Source organism: Ambystoma mexicanum, chromosome 3q (genome assembly GCF_040938575.1).
Source record: "Ambystoma mexicanum isolate Mex_15411 chromosome 3q, UKY_AmexF1_1, whole genome shotgun sequence".
NCBI classification, from domain to species: Eukaryota; Metazoa; Chordata; class Amphibia; order Caudata; family Ambystomatidae; genus Ambystoma; species Ambystoma mexicanum.
Genome location: NC_090926.1, coordinates 51,681,621 through 51,694,402, shown reverse-complemented (window position 1 = coordinate 51,694,402; position 12,782 = coordinate 51,681,621). Strand labels below are relative to the sequence as shown.

Genomic DNA, 12,782 nt, shown 5'->3' with positions numbered 1-12,782 from the left:
AGATAATTGTTTTTAATTTGAGCATGACCCTTTCCATGTTGGAAGGCCCTTTTTTGAGCCAAAATAGTGTGTATGCGTAGCATAAGACGCTATAAATATATATCTTTATTTGTACTACCTTTGTAAAATATTCAGCTTTAACATTTTACAATTATCATGTCCAATGATCACAATCAGTATAGATTCGATTCCTAATAGGAACACTGCACTTGCCTGACTGAGCAAAGCATATTGTCAAAGCCTAGAATAACCATTTCATTATTTTCTGACAACATGTGATCATTCCAAGATGGACACCCCTATTGAACTCTTTCAAAATCCTCCTATGAGAAACAGGAGGGAGGCAAGTATCACCAATGAGGGTTCCTGGCTGCTTTGCATAAAATCAAACATAATTTTGGGAACATAAGAATGTCCACAGATCTTTATATTTGACAAATAGGTTGTCAGCATAATAGCCTTGAAATAGATTATGGATGACAAATGACCCATTAAGGACTGGGCTGTGTAGCCTTTGGTAAAGTTAAGTCCCAAATATAACTAGGATGTCACCACAAATAAAAACAAAAGGAGGCATGGGCAATTCAATCCTTATTTTGGAAAGAACAGGAAGTGATGTCACGAAGACGCAATGCTTAAGGGGACCAGGAAGGAAACATTATGTCTTTTCAGCATGGTTCCCCTGTGTTCCAGACATGTCTCCTAATATTTTGAACCCCATATTCTGCTTGTTTTACTCTCCTAAAATGTGGTTATTCCTGTTACATCTGTTGGGGTTTTGTCATGTATGCTCTGCTTTTGATGGCGTTTATGGTTTCCTTTAGATCCCGATTTCATGATCTCTGACTTTTGCCTAGCCTAACCTGTTGGCCCACTTACTTGGAAATGACTCCTCTGCTTTTGGTTTCGGTTGCCAGTCTGTGACTGTCCCTTGACTATGCAGTGTTGCAGAATGTTTTCTGTTTGGCAGCTTCTTGGGTTCACTGGTCATCGCAGTTGGCAGCATGTTGTATTCCTGGCATTTTCTGTACACTCCACCCCCGCCCCTCCGCGCCCCGTCTTCTGCTCTGTTTATTTCTCACATTGCTCATGGACGCCGTTGGTTGTGCTAATTGCCTACCGATAAATCTACCAGAGGTTCAAGGAGAAATTAAGTCTCTTTTTGATTTACATCTTCCTATCCCTGGATCGACTGGGGAATAATAGTGACATTCCTGAACTCCAGTTCTTTAGAACAACATCCTGATTCTTGACTGAGGATCTCTGAATCCTATTCAGTGAAGGAATATCAGTTTGCTTAAGGACCGCTTTTGAATTATAGGTTCAGCTCCTGATGGGTTAGATGTGGTTACCATCAGGAAACCCTGAAGGCCACAGGTTCAAGCCAGGTCTCTGGTAGTAAAGGTGGGTGTCTCAGCAATAGGCCAAACTTCTAGCACAGGTCAAAAGAGAGCCATTGAGATACTGACTTTCCCTTCCTTACATTACAGAGAACAGGAAGGACAGGATCTGCTCCGCAACATGACCTTATTGTGTCTACACCCCCCCTCTTGCTGCTGGGCCTTTTGCAGCCCCTGTCTCTGGATAGTGCTGTGGGGGTAATTTCTCCAGCCCAAGGAAGTCCAATCTCCCAGTTGTCAGACTATACATACGTCAGTGATTCATGCATGGAACCCCTTTTATAACAAAGTACGCAATGCACACTGGACTTGGGCTCATTTTATTTTCACAGCACAGACCCTAACACGGAAGTGTTGGTAACCATGAACCATGTATACTCATACAGACAACATCGTCAGCGGATGGGAGGATAAAATGGCGGCAGAATCTGTCACTCCATTGGGGACGGAGGGCAGTTCTCCTTTCTGAAGATAATATTTCCTCTCCCTAAAGCTGGAGCCTCCCAGAATTTTAGAAGCGGGGATGCTCAGAGGGGAAGCACTTGATGGCTGTGCACATGCACAGGTCATTTTAGAGAACTGCGTACATGTTTGGGATAGGATGCCACCGGAATGTGTCACGAGAAAGTACAGCACTTCTAGGGCTGTTGAACCTGCGAGGCTCGGTGCTGCTGCGTTGTTTGCTATGGAAAAGCAGTGTTGCATAGCTGTTTTGCATGAGGAAAAAAGAGGGTGTTGCAGGCTGTGCATTTAAAAAAAACAATATGGTGTATAAGGGCCTGACCAGATGATATGAAAAGTAGGATGCTCTGGGGCTGTCATAACCTCAACCACGATGTCATGGTGTGGCTTGGCACGAGAAATCAGACGAGCAATTGGCACGATAGGACATCAAATATTGTGGTACATACGAATTGTTCTTTGTCATTTTGCACGTAGATGTTTGAACACAGTGAACACATTATTGCCAGTTTACATTATGTATTCTTTAGCAAATCGTTGCAAATGTCTAATATACTCACTAAGCACACCACTGGCAGCTTAATGTATGCCCAGCAGTTAGTAACTCACATTCTGCCACTTGTAAGACCTTTGTCAGGTTTCATCGTGCCTAGTTTCGCTCATCGTGGCTGGCTTCCGCTATCTCGGCTCACGCAACACTGCCAGTTTACAGTATTGTCCACTTAGCACATCACTGAAAATGTCCATTATGCCCAGTTAACGGTTACAAAATGATTGAGCAAAAGAAGGGGCACACAGCATGGTGCTACACTCTCAACAATGGGGGGGGGTGCAAGCCGAGGCATTTTGAGTGAAGCGTAGAAAGAGGTAAGAGTAGAGGAAGAACATAAAGAGTAGTGGCAAGTGTTTCAAACTTTGGGGGCAACCGAAAACTCAATTGAGCACAGAGACGACTAAAGAGAGTAAATAGAATAAGAGACGAGGACAGTACAGAAAATCAAGAGAAGATAAGTAGGGACAAGGCCGTGAGTCAATTACAAAGTAATGAATAGTAAGCAAAACCAGAGAGGGGCTAGGAAGGAAAGCCAATGGAGAGAAGCTAGAGAAGGAGAGATAGGGAAACAGAGAGGAAGCCAAAACAACAGTTAAAAAAAACTGGAGAATTGGAAAAAAAAACACACAGGCTCAGACACTGAGAAAAAGCAAAGAACAATCAAGATAAGCAAAGAAACAGATATGAGAAGTGAATAGAGCGATGGGTCAAATGTCAGACGTGGGTTACAAGTGAAAGAGGAGAGAGAAAGACCATCAGAGCAAAATAAATAGGGGGGAAAAGAGCCAAGAGAAGAATGTGGATTTCCGTCTTCTATTAATTAAAGGTGAAGAGGGAATGATCAAGCATCCAGAGCTTGACAGCAGGGTCAGAGATCGAAGAGTGGAGATAACCAGTTAAGGAAGAAAAGGAAATAATGATCAGTGAATCATCGGTATAGAAATGAGGGTTCTGACTGAAGGAAATAATGATTAACAAGAGGGGGGGCATAAAGAGAGAGTATTAAGGATCCAAGGAATAAACAGTGGGAAACAACCCAACATAGTCAAACTAACTAGATGACTCGGTCTCCCAAGATACAGAACAGGTGGTGTGGGGGGGAGTTAGGGCGAAAACCAAGAAATAGTGACAAAATAGCCAAAGGGGAGACTCGAATAAAGAATAGAGTAAGCAGCGGACGTGGTAACAAGAGATAGGTCTCCACAATCGGGAGAAACCGATGGACGAAACGTGAGGATAAGCAAGGCCCCGGCTTGAGAGAGAACCCCAGGAATAAGCGCAAACAAGACTGAAGGAAGGGAAGTTTGGATGAATTTAGGGGGGAGGGACAGTTTTGCATTGTGTTCGTTTATATAAATGCCAATAAAAATCTAAGTGAAAAAATAATAATAATAGAGTAAGCTTCTATGTCAAATGCTGCCGATCGATCCAAGAGAATAAGAAGAGAAGGCTTCTTCTTCAGGGAGGAATTTGTAGCATGCACGAGAACAGCTGCCCATAGCCGCATATCCAGAATGAAGCGATGAGCGGAGAGAATTATCATGTTATAAAGCTAGTTCTGGAGTGAAAAGCACTTTCCACAAATTTAGAGTAAAGAAGAAAACTAGGTTGATAGTTTGATGGAAGAGATGGAGCAGCAAAGCGCTTTTTAAGAGTAGGACGAATAGGTGCATGCTGAAAGAAGGAGGAAAAACACAATACAAAAGTGGGGATTTGAAAGGAAAAACGACGAAGAACCAAAAGTTGGTTATGAAGTGTGAAGGGACGGCGAGGATGAGTGGAAAGAGGTAATGAGAGCTTGATATTAGAGATTTTTGTGGTGAAATAGATTAAGGTCATAAGAGGTGTGGAGAGAAGAAAGTGTAGCACGATCAGAGTGACATTTTTCAACAACGATGTTCCGGTTTGTCACAGTATTATGCGTATACTGCAAGGAGGCCATTCCCTAAAGTTGGTGAGGTTTTACAAGAAGGAGTAAATGGTGAGAACGGTTAGAGAAAATGAAGGGAGGATGACTGTCCGGCCTTAACCCAAACACCCCCGCTCTCTGGTGCTGGCGAGGAAAGAGGGGAGGATAATTCTCCCCATGGTGGTCTAGGGTTGCCACAGGTAGTGAGTCTACAGTGAAGATTGTACATGCCATGTAGTTCCTACTACTGCTATCATGCTGGGCGTGTTGTTTCAAGTTTTCAGCCCTAGTCCTCCTGAAAGCCGACAGCAGGCAGGTCTGCATGTACACACACACACACACACACACACACACACACACACATATATTACTGGTTATAATGCTGGTATGATCACTAATTTGTGCTGGCTTTGCCTTTGTCGCAGTGTTCTATTGGCAGTGGGTGTATTGCCAGTGCAATGATTAAGTTTGCCTGGATTTCAGTCGGCCGCAAGAACCGGATTGGTGTAGGTGGAAGCAGCAGCACAATTACCATCACTGTGACACCAACACAAATCTGGTAATTGTATCAGCCCAAACACCTACGCAGTTCCTGTCCTCCCACCATTTTTTGTAATTTAGTATTTTATTTGTATTGATATAGCACGTAAGCGGTTTACGTACGATCAAATGGTACACAAAGGGTGATACTTGGTCAAAATCAAAATCAAAGTCTGGCAAAAAACAAGGACAATAAATTAAAGAGAAAGAAGGTGGTCTTTAAGCCTGGATTTAAAAAGGGAGGGAGTGGGTAAAGACCGAAGAGACAAAGGGACAGAGTTCCAGTGCCTAGGGGCCAGGACGGAGAAAGAACAGAAGTGAGAGGGATCACAGGGGGCGGGGAACAATTAGGAGAACGAGGGATTGTGAGCGAAGAGCCCACAGAGAAGAATAGAAGGAAACAAGTGGAGAGGGAGAAGCTGGTCCACTAAGGCATTTAAAGACAAGGCATAGGAAATAAAAAGAAGTCGAGCATCAAAAGACAACCACTGAAGGTGGTGAAGGGCAGTGGAGATAGAGTCCCTGGGGGAGAGAGAGTGAACAAGGGGTACGAATGGAGGGAAGAGGGGCAAGACAATATGCTAGGAGACCCAGGAGTAGACAAGAGCAATGGAAAAGATGAAAGAATACTAAAGAAGTGATCAGGAGTTTAGAGGAATGAAAAGTAAGTACCAGCAAGCCCTCCTAATTTTTTTAAAATTGTCAGCGACAGGAGCGAGAGATAGAGGAAATGCGAGTGTAAAAAAGACAGTGAGGATCGAAATATATTTCAAGAGAGAGAAGGAAGCAGGGGGAAGGGAAATACAGAGAGGGAACGTGGGGAAACCATAGAAGCAGGGAAGATGAGGAGCCCAGTTTTAGAGGGATTCAGATGTAAAGAGTGTAAGGACATCCAAGATTGTATGGGGAAAAGACAGACCTAAAGAGATGAGTGGATGGAATCGAAGAAAGAAAGGAACACTTGGGAGTCATTGGCATACAAAAGGTACGAGAAACTATGTGCAGAGATGACAGCCCCAAGAGGAGAAGTACAAAGAGAGAAGAGCAGAGGAACAAGCACAGAACCCTGCAGTGCACCATGTAGTTAAGGGAAAAAAGAGGGCTGACCAGGCCAAGAAACGGAAAAGGGGTGGTTGGTGTGATAAGACTGGAACCAGTCCAAGAAAGAGTGGCGATAACCAAGACGAAAATGAGGAAAGAAGAACCGAGTGGTCGACTGTATCGAAGGCGGACGACAGATCAAGGAGCACAAGATAGCTTCTGGTAGCAATTAGAAAGAAGAGATTCAGTTACCACTGAAAGTGCAGTCTCTGTGGAGTGAGAGGGCCTGCATCCAGATTGAAAGGTAGGGACGAGTGAATGAAGGTTAACAAATGAAGAGACTTGAGTGTAGACAATTTGCTCCACTAACTTAGAAAGAAAAGGAAGGAGGGAAATAGACCGGAAGTTAGAATAAAAAGAGGGGTCAAGTACATTTTAAAAATAATTATCTGGAGAATAGAGTCATGCTTGAAGGATGAGAAAGTGAGAGGTTAAAAAGAGAAGTGAGATAGTTCACAAACGAAGGGTAGACAATGGGAATTAGAGATGAAGTGAGAGAATCGCTCAGGGCAGAAGACGGATGAGCAAAGACAAGACAAGTGATGTCGGGATCAGAGAGTATTTGGAAATAAGACAAAGGGCCTCATTACACGGATGGCGGTAAGGATTTACCGGTACCGGTAAAATACTGGTACCGGTAAATCCTTACCGCCTTACTACGAGGTCCCTTTGCGGGTTGGGGCATTTAACGCCTGCTTTTTGCAGGCGTTAAAAACCAACCCGCAAGGGGACCCAGGGAGCTAATTACGGTACCACAATTTGCGGTACCATAATTAGCGCCTTCCCCATTCCCATTGAGCCCTATGGGGCAAAAATGGGAATGGGGAAGGGCAATGGTGGATGGGGGAATTACCCCCTCTCCAACCTTGGAATGGGGCGGTAATTCCCCTTTCCGCCAAGGCGGTGCCGGTATTTTACCGGCATGAACCATGGCGCTAACAGCGCCATGGTTCTCCGCCATCCGTGTAATGAGGCCCATAGTAGCACCAGGAGCAGAGGCAGGGGGAGACGTGAGGGTGTAGAACGTGAGGACAGTGAAATAGAAGATCGAAGAAAAGAAATCTTGGAAGAGAACAGGGAGAGGGTCAGCCAAGGCTGAGATGGTTTATGCAAAGGAAAGAAAAGAGCAGAAGGGTATATAGAAGGTCAAGAGTATCAGTCTAACTGTTGGAAAAAAGATGAGTGGCAGCGTCAGCTGATAGAGGTGAAAAGAAGTTAAGAGAAGGAAGACCCGAAGTGAGGGTGCTCCTCAAGGAGGCAATGTTGAATGAGCGAAGATCGTGGCGATAGAAGCCGGAGGGAGTAGGAGGGGAGGGTGAAGGGCAAGAGTGAAAGAAAGCAAATAGTGATCAGAAGACTGGGGTGGGAGTGCAGTTACAGAAGATGACAACAGTAGAGAAAATAAGAACCAGTGAGGAACCTGAGTTCTGGGAGTGAGGAGTGGGAATTTGTGAACATTGATAAGAGTCAAGAATAGAGAGAAGAGGGACAGAAGTAGTGGAGAGAGGAAGATTAAAATCGCCAAAGAGAAGCAAGGGAAAGTCCAGAGGAAGTAGAAGTGAGAGACATGAGTCGAGATCTTTGCATAAACTAGTGACAGGTCCAGTGGGGCGGGGGGCAGTAAATCAGGAGAAAAGCGAGGCACCAAGGGGGAGAAAAAAAGTGAGTACTGAAATTCAATAGTGGAAAAGGAAGGAAGGCACCATCAACAAGAACAGCACATATTGGAGCACTGTACATGCCTTGCTACTTACAGCACAACCAAATAGATGTGCTCTTGGCACTGGTGCACGTTTTTCTCTAACAAAGCTGCGCACATTTATGAAAGTATCACCTCCCAAAAGGCTCCATCTAATCTAAAGTCAATTAAAACCATTGAAAATATCATTTGAATTTCCCATCCCCAGAAATCCACACGTTTTAGCTCACTTGATTCAGAACAGTTTTTACATCTTGTTAAGGGTAACAAATGCTCAGGTTCACTTTTGGATTTCTGTCCTCCCTCACTATTTAAGGAAATAGAACAATGGTGGGAAAAGGCTGAGCCATCATGTCAGTACATTAATACTCCATTATCCCAAACTTAAACCCACCATGCTTGGAATCCTCCTTAGTCACCCCATTACTTGGAAGGCAGTGTTCACATTGATGTCCAATCGATAATCTTCCCCATGTTGCTACGCTGCTCGAAAAAGCAGCAACCTTTGAGCTCCAAACATGATTTATTGGATACCGAATTGTCTAGAGTCCCTCCAATTTTGGATGTAACCCAAAAAGGTTTTTGGCATTTAAAAACACTGAACCCGATACTTCTGTCATAGGAACGTGAACAGAAATTCTCAGCAAATAAAGCACAAGTTTTATCCAGAATTGATTATGCCTGCTCTCTGACCTCGGTTAAACTGGAAAAACATCTTCAGCATCTTCAAAATGCAGCAGCACCCATTACCACAGGCACAAAACGTAGGGATCATATTGAAGCAATAAACCCCAATGCGTGGGGGCTTTACCGGGCCAGGCAATGCCGGTTCTCGAGGGCTTTACTGGAAGACCTGTCCCAGTAAAGTCCCCCTGCCTGGAGGGGTTTCTTGTTAAATTGAACCTGGCCTGTTTGCCTTTTGTCAACTTGAAATAAAAACTACAAATCAAGATGGCCGCTGTGAACTAGGTAGTCCCTTTTCCTTTTCCATGGTGGCCATAGCCATAATGGCAAAGTGCTGGGAATATTCCCTGAGCTGGCGAGGGATGGAAGCACCAGGAATGTGTGGCAGGGGTGGGAGTAGGTGAGGCATGTGAAAATTGGGGTTGGGGGAAGGAGAGCAAGGGGAGCCCAGCACACACTGTACCTGCTGTCCCGGCAGGGAATATAGCGGCATCCTACTTCCGGAGAAGCTCGGAACAGGGTCTTTACCGCAAGGCAAAAAAACAGTTCAAAGCTTTCTTATTGGCTTGGAGGCTGCCACACACCACACTTGGTGCTAACACACCTTCATTAAAGCTCTGAACGGGCTCCCTTTTTCAGCCAGGATTGTTTTGAGAGGACTGTGTGTGTGGCCTAGCCCGCATATCATGGTCAGGGACCAATGTTGATTAGCAATAAATTACATCATTGCATCCCGAGGAGGATACTATGTTCCATTTGCAAACTTGAGATGCTCGAACCAGAATGTAAAAGAATGCGAATTGGAGGAACATACTTAGTTTCCTTAAATACCCCATCTTTGGAATTGTCTTCCTTTTAAAAATAGACAAATCTCATCTTTTAAACATTTTTTACATCTAAACCCATTTATTTGTGAAACACATTTGGTTTATGGGATTAATTAATGATTTTTTTTAACATGCTTAATTACCAATGAACAGTCTCTAAACGCGAGACCAGGATTCAAACATGTGTTGCTCTGCAGTGTCTTGCTTCTAAGACAAACGCATTGCCCCTAAACTATCCTCCAAGACCGTGTACACCAACCCATTACCAAGAGATCATTGCAATGATCATGTGCTTTAGAAATACTATCATGAAACCTAGCAGAACCATATTTGCACTGTTGTTAGCAATGGAACGAATTCAATTAGGGCCTCTTTTTTGCAATAATCCTCATAAAAAAACCTTTCACAAACCTACAACTGGTGCAAATCTGGTCTTCGTGCGAGCATCACCACCACAACTCCCAGTTTGCACAACCCCACTATATTTCCAGTATGAAAATTATATGCATATTCCAGATTAGGTCTAACCCCATTGTATTACCATTTTGCACATCCCCAGTATTGTCCCAGTTTGGCAATCCCAATCTAGTTACAACTGGAGACAGCTCTACTTACAGTCTGCACAATCCCAGTATATTGCTAGTTTGTCCAACCTTAGCATATTAAATCTATGTCCAGTTTAACAATACCAGCGAACTCCCTCTTCGACAATCATAGCAAACTCAATCTTTGATAACCCTGGGGTCTGTTCTCAGCTTGGCAACCACAGTACATTAGAATAGAAGTTTGCTGTTCCTTAGAACCGTGCACAATAGAATTCACATATCAAGCATTACACCGCATCATGTGCTTGAAACTTTAATTTTATTTTAGAAATTCATGTTCTGCAGCAATTGTTTCTATTAATTGTTGTGCCTGTAAACGTTCTACATGTTATGCAAAATCTTCATTGTCCAGCGCTTTTCTACATGTGCTGCTCAGATGCAGCAGCTAACCGCTGCTTCCAGATGCAGAACTGCATTCACTGCTACCAGGGATAGAGCCTTTGGCTGCAGGATGTCTAGGTGTGAGGCTCACGTGTAATCAGTTGGTGCTTACAGATGTAGAACTGCAGGCCAAGGGGCGTGGCTAGGTGTTGAGTGGCAATGGCGGACTAACCATTTGCCCCCGCTCCGATGATGGAATGCTACGGAGATGAATGAATCGCCCTTTTTCTCGCTTTCCTGCAGGGAGTTCCCCCGTGATGGCTACTGGCTCTGCAGTGCGACTTTAAAGTTAAATAGGGAGAGCTGGCGCCACGGTCTCCATCATTGAGTGGCTGAGCTTCTCCTCATGCAGTCGGGTCAAGTCGTCACGCTCCAGCGGACCGTTTATGGAGGTCAGTTTCCATCACAACAAAGGCCCAACTACTCGTTTCTTCCTTGTGGAAATAAAAAGGTATTGGAAACCTTTATAATGGAAAGGGAAGCCTCTCATTTGCTCTTTCAGTGGTATGAACGGAAATATTGTCTCTTGTCATTTACTGTGACTGCTGAATTTAGTATCATACAGCGTGAATAGTTCATAAATATTTTGGTGACATATTATGACTATCATGATTGGAGTTTCTGATTGGAAATAGCTGTTGAAATCTACTGGCTACTTTTGTACCATTTGTTTGAAAGCTTTGTGACCCATTAGATGACAAGAATTTAGCCACAGTATATACCAGTTTAACCACTTCATAAATATATCTGGTCTGTAATAGTGTTTGAGTGATTATATATGCAATTGGCCTCTCTCAAAAAGGTAAAACAAAGGGAGATGGAAATAAGGATGTTCCTTCATCAGTGGCCATGAATCTCAGGAGTGCAAAGAGCGACTCTCCTCCACCAGCCCGGGTCTTATTGGAAGCTAATATGGGGAGTCATCTTACAAGAATAGGAGCTTTGAAACCCTTTATATAAGTCACTAACAATAAACTTCAGCAGTTCGATGATGGTCTAATTTTGAAGCAAGAATTGACGCGGTCGAAAGAAGGAAAGGGAATGCGAAAGACGTTACTCAGTGCGTAATATTCTTCAAAAAAATCTGTTGTAGCACTTTAAAAACAAAATGAGGACCTAGAAAACAGAAATCATAGGAATAATGTACACATTTTTGGTCTTCCGGAAGGAGCATATCTTGTCTCTCCGGTAGCAAATAACATCATTCAAAGAATGAGCAGTGGGCTTTGGAAACATTGGTGTCTGCATTTCCGTTCCTTGCTGTGGGTGTGCCCAACCTCCACATACACATCAGTGCTGCATACTTGTTTATACTTATCTGTCAGATGTTTTATTCTTTTCTCATTAGTTGCATTGAGTGGTTCTTGTTCCTATCTCACATAGACATAGGTACAAGATCACAAACCCTCAAGTATGGCAACTTTTCTCCCTTCTTCCCATAATTTTCCCTCTTGTGTCAATTTTGTTGTGTATATGGTTGTGTAAATAGTAATATAAACTGTTAAATGGTCATTGTTTTTTTGATTATCAAGAAGGGGATGTTTGCAGAAAAGAAATGGGTCAGATGAATTCGATCAGATGTAGTTCTAATGATAAACTTAATTGTTATAATGTATTTAGTGAATGGAACTTAAATACATCACCTGCAATGTTAAATGCCTGAATAACCTGGTGAAGAGGCAAAAAGGTCTTTACATAATTAAACAGGTTCAAACTGTTTGTGGTCTGTATTCAATAAACACAGTTATCTTTACAGGAATTCATGAAATTGAAAACGTTCTGGGTGGGTGATGCAATGGCTAGCCAAGCTGAAGGGAAACATGATGGGGTTGCAATTGTAATAAGGAAAGGGGTGAACTATGAAATTCTACAGAAGGATACGGATTACATAGGAAGATGGGCGTTAGTTAAAGTGCAATTCAATTCTCAAATGTTTTCCATTGTTTATATATATGGACATATGAGTCTATATCCTATTTTCTGTGATGATATTAAACAATGCTAATACGATCTGACTTGCCTAGCCTGATTGTGTGTGTACGCTTCAACAACATCATTGACCCATTTGTGGATAGATCTTCATGTCAATTTAAAAACAATATAACACATAAGGAATTATTATGCTGTGTGTCAAAGGTTGGGATGGTTTACTCTTGGAGAAGGGCACACTTTGATTTCACTTTCCACTCTATTCCCCATAATATGATGTCCCGTATTGATTACATATGTATCTCTTGATATTTATCTAGTACCATTGTAGACTCTACAGTGGATAGTCCAATTATTTCTGAATTTGCACCTTTAGTCACAAGTCTGGGATTTAATAATTTGGATAAAGGATCTATCAGATGGAAATGTAATAACTTTCTTTTGGAGGATGATACATTTGAAGAATCATTTCAAAATGGTCATAATTTCTAATTTGAAATTAATAAAGATGTGGATACCTCACCAGTCAATAATTGGGATGCTTATAAGGCAGTCTTACATAGTCATATCATCTCATTAGTAGCCCAAAACAAAAAAAGAGTTGAAGAAAGATTTGGATATTCTATTTAATCAATTGCATAAACTTGAAAAAAGTAACAATTCCAATGCGGATGATAGTTTTTTTTAGGGAG

The 12,782-nt window shown here is 42.6% G+C and overlaps 1 long non-coding RNA gene across 1 annotated transcript in view; it reads left to right on the top strand.

Moving 5' to 3' along the window:
* LOC138582099 (uncharacterized) overlaps positions 1-12,139 on the top strand; it is a 219,404-nt gene extending 207,265 nt beyond the window's left edge. Inside the window, exon 4 of the long non-coding RNA XR_011304949.1 lies at positions 10,405-12,139. This is a non-coding gene — a long non-coding RNA (uncharacterized lncRNA). The remainder of the gene's footprint in view (positions 1-10,404) is intronic.
* The last annotated feature ends 643 nt before the right edge of the window (positions 12,140-12,782 follow it).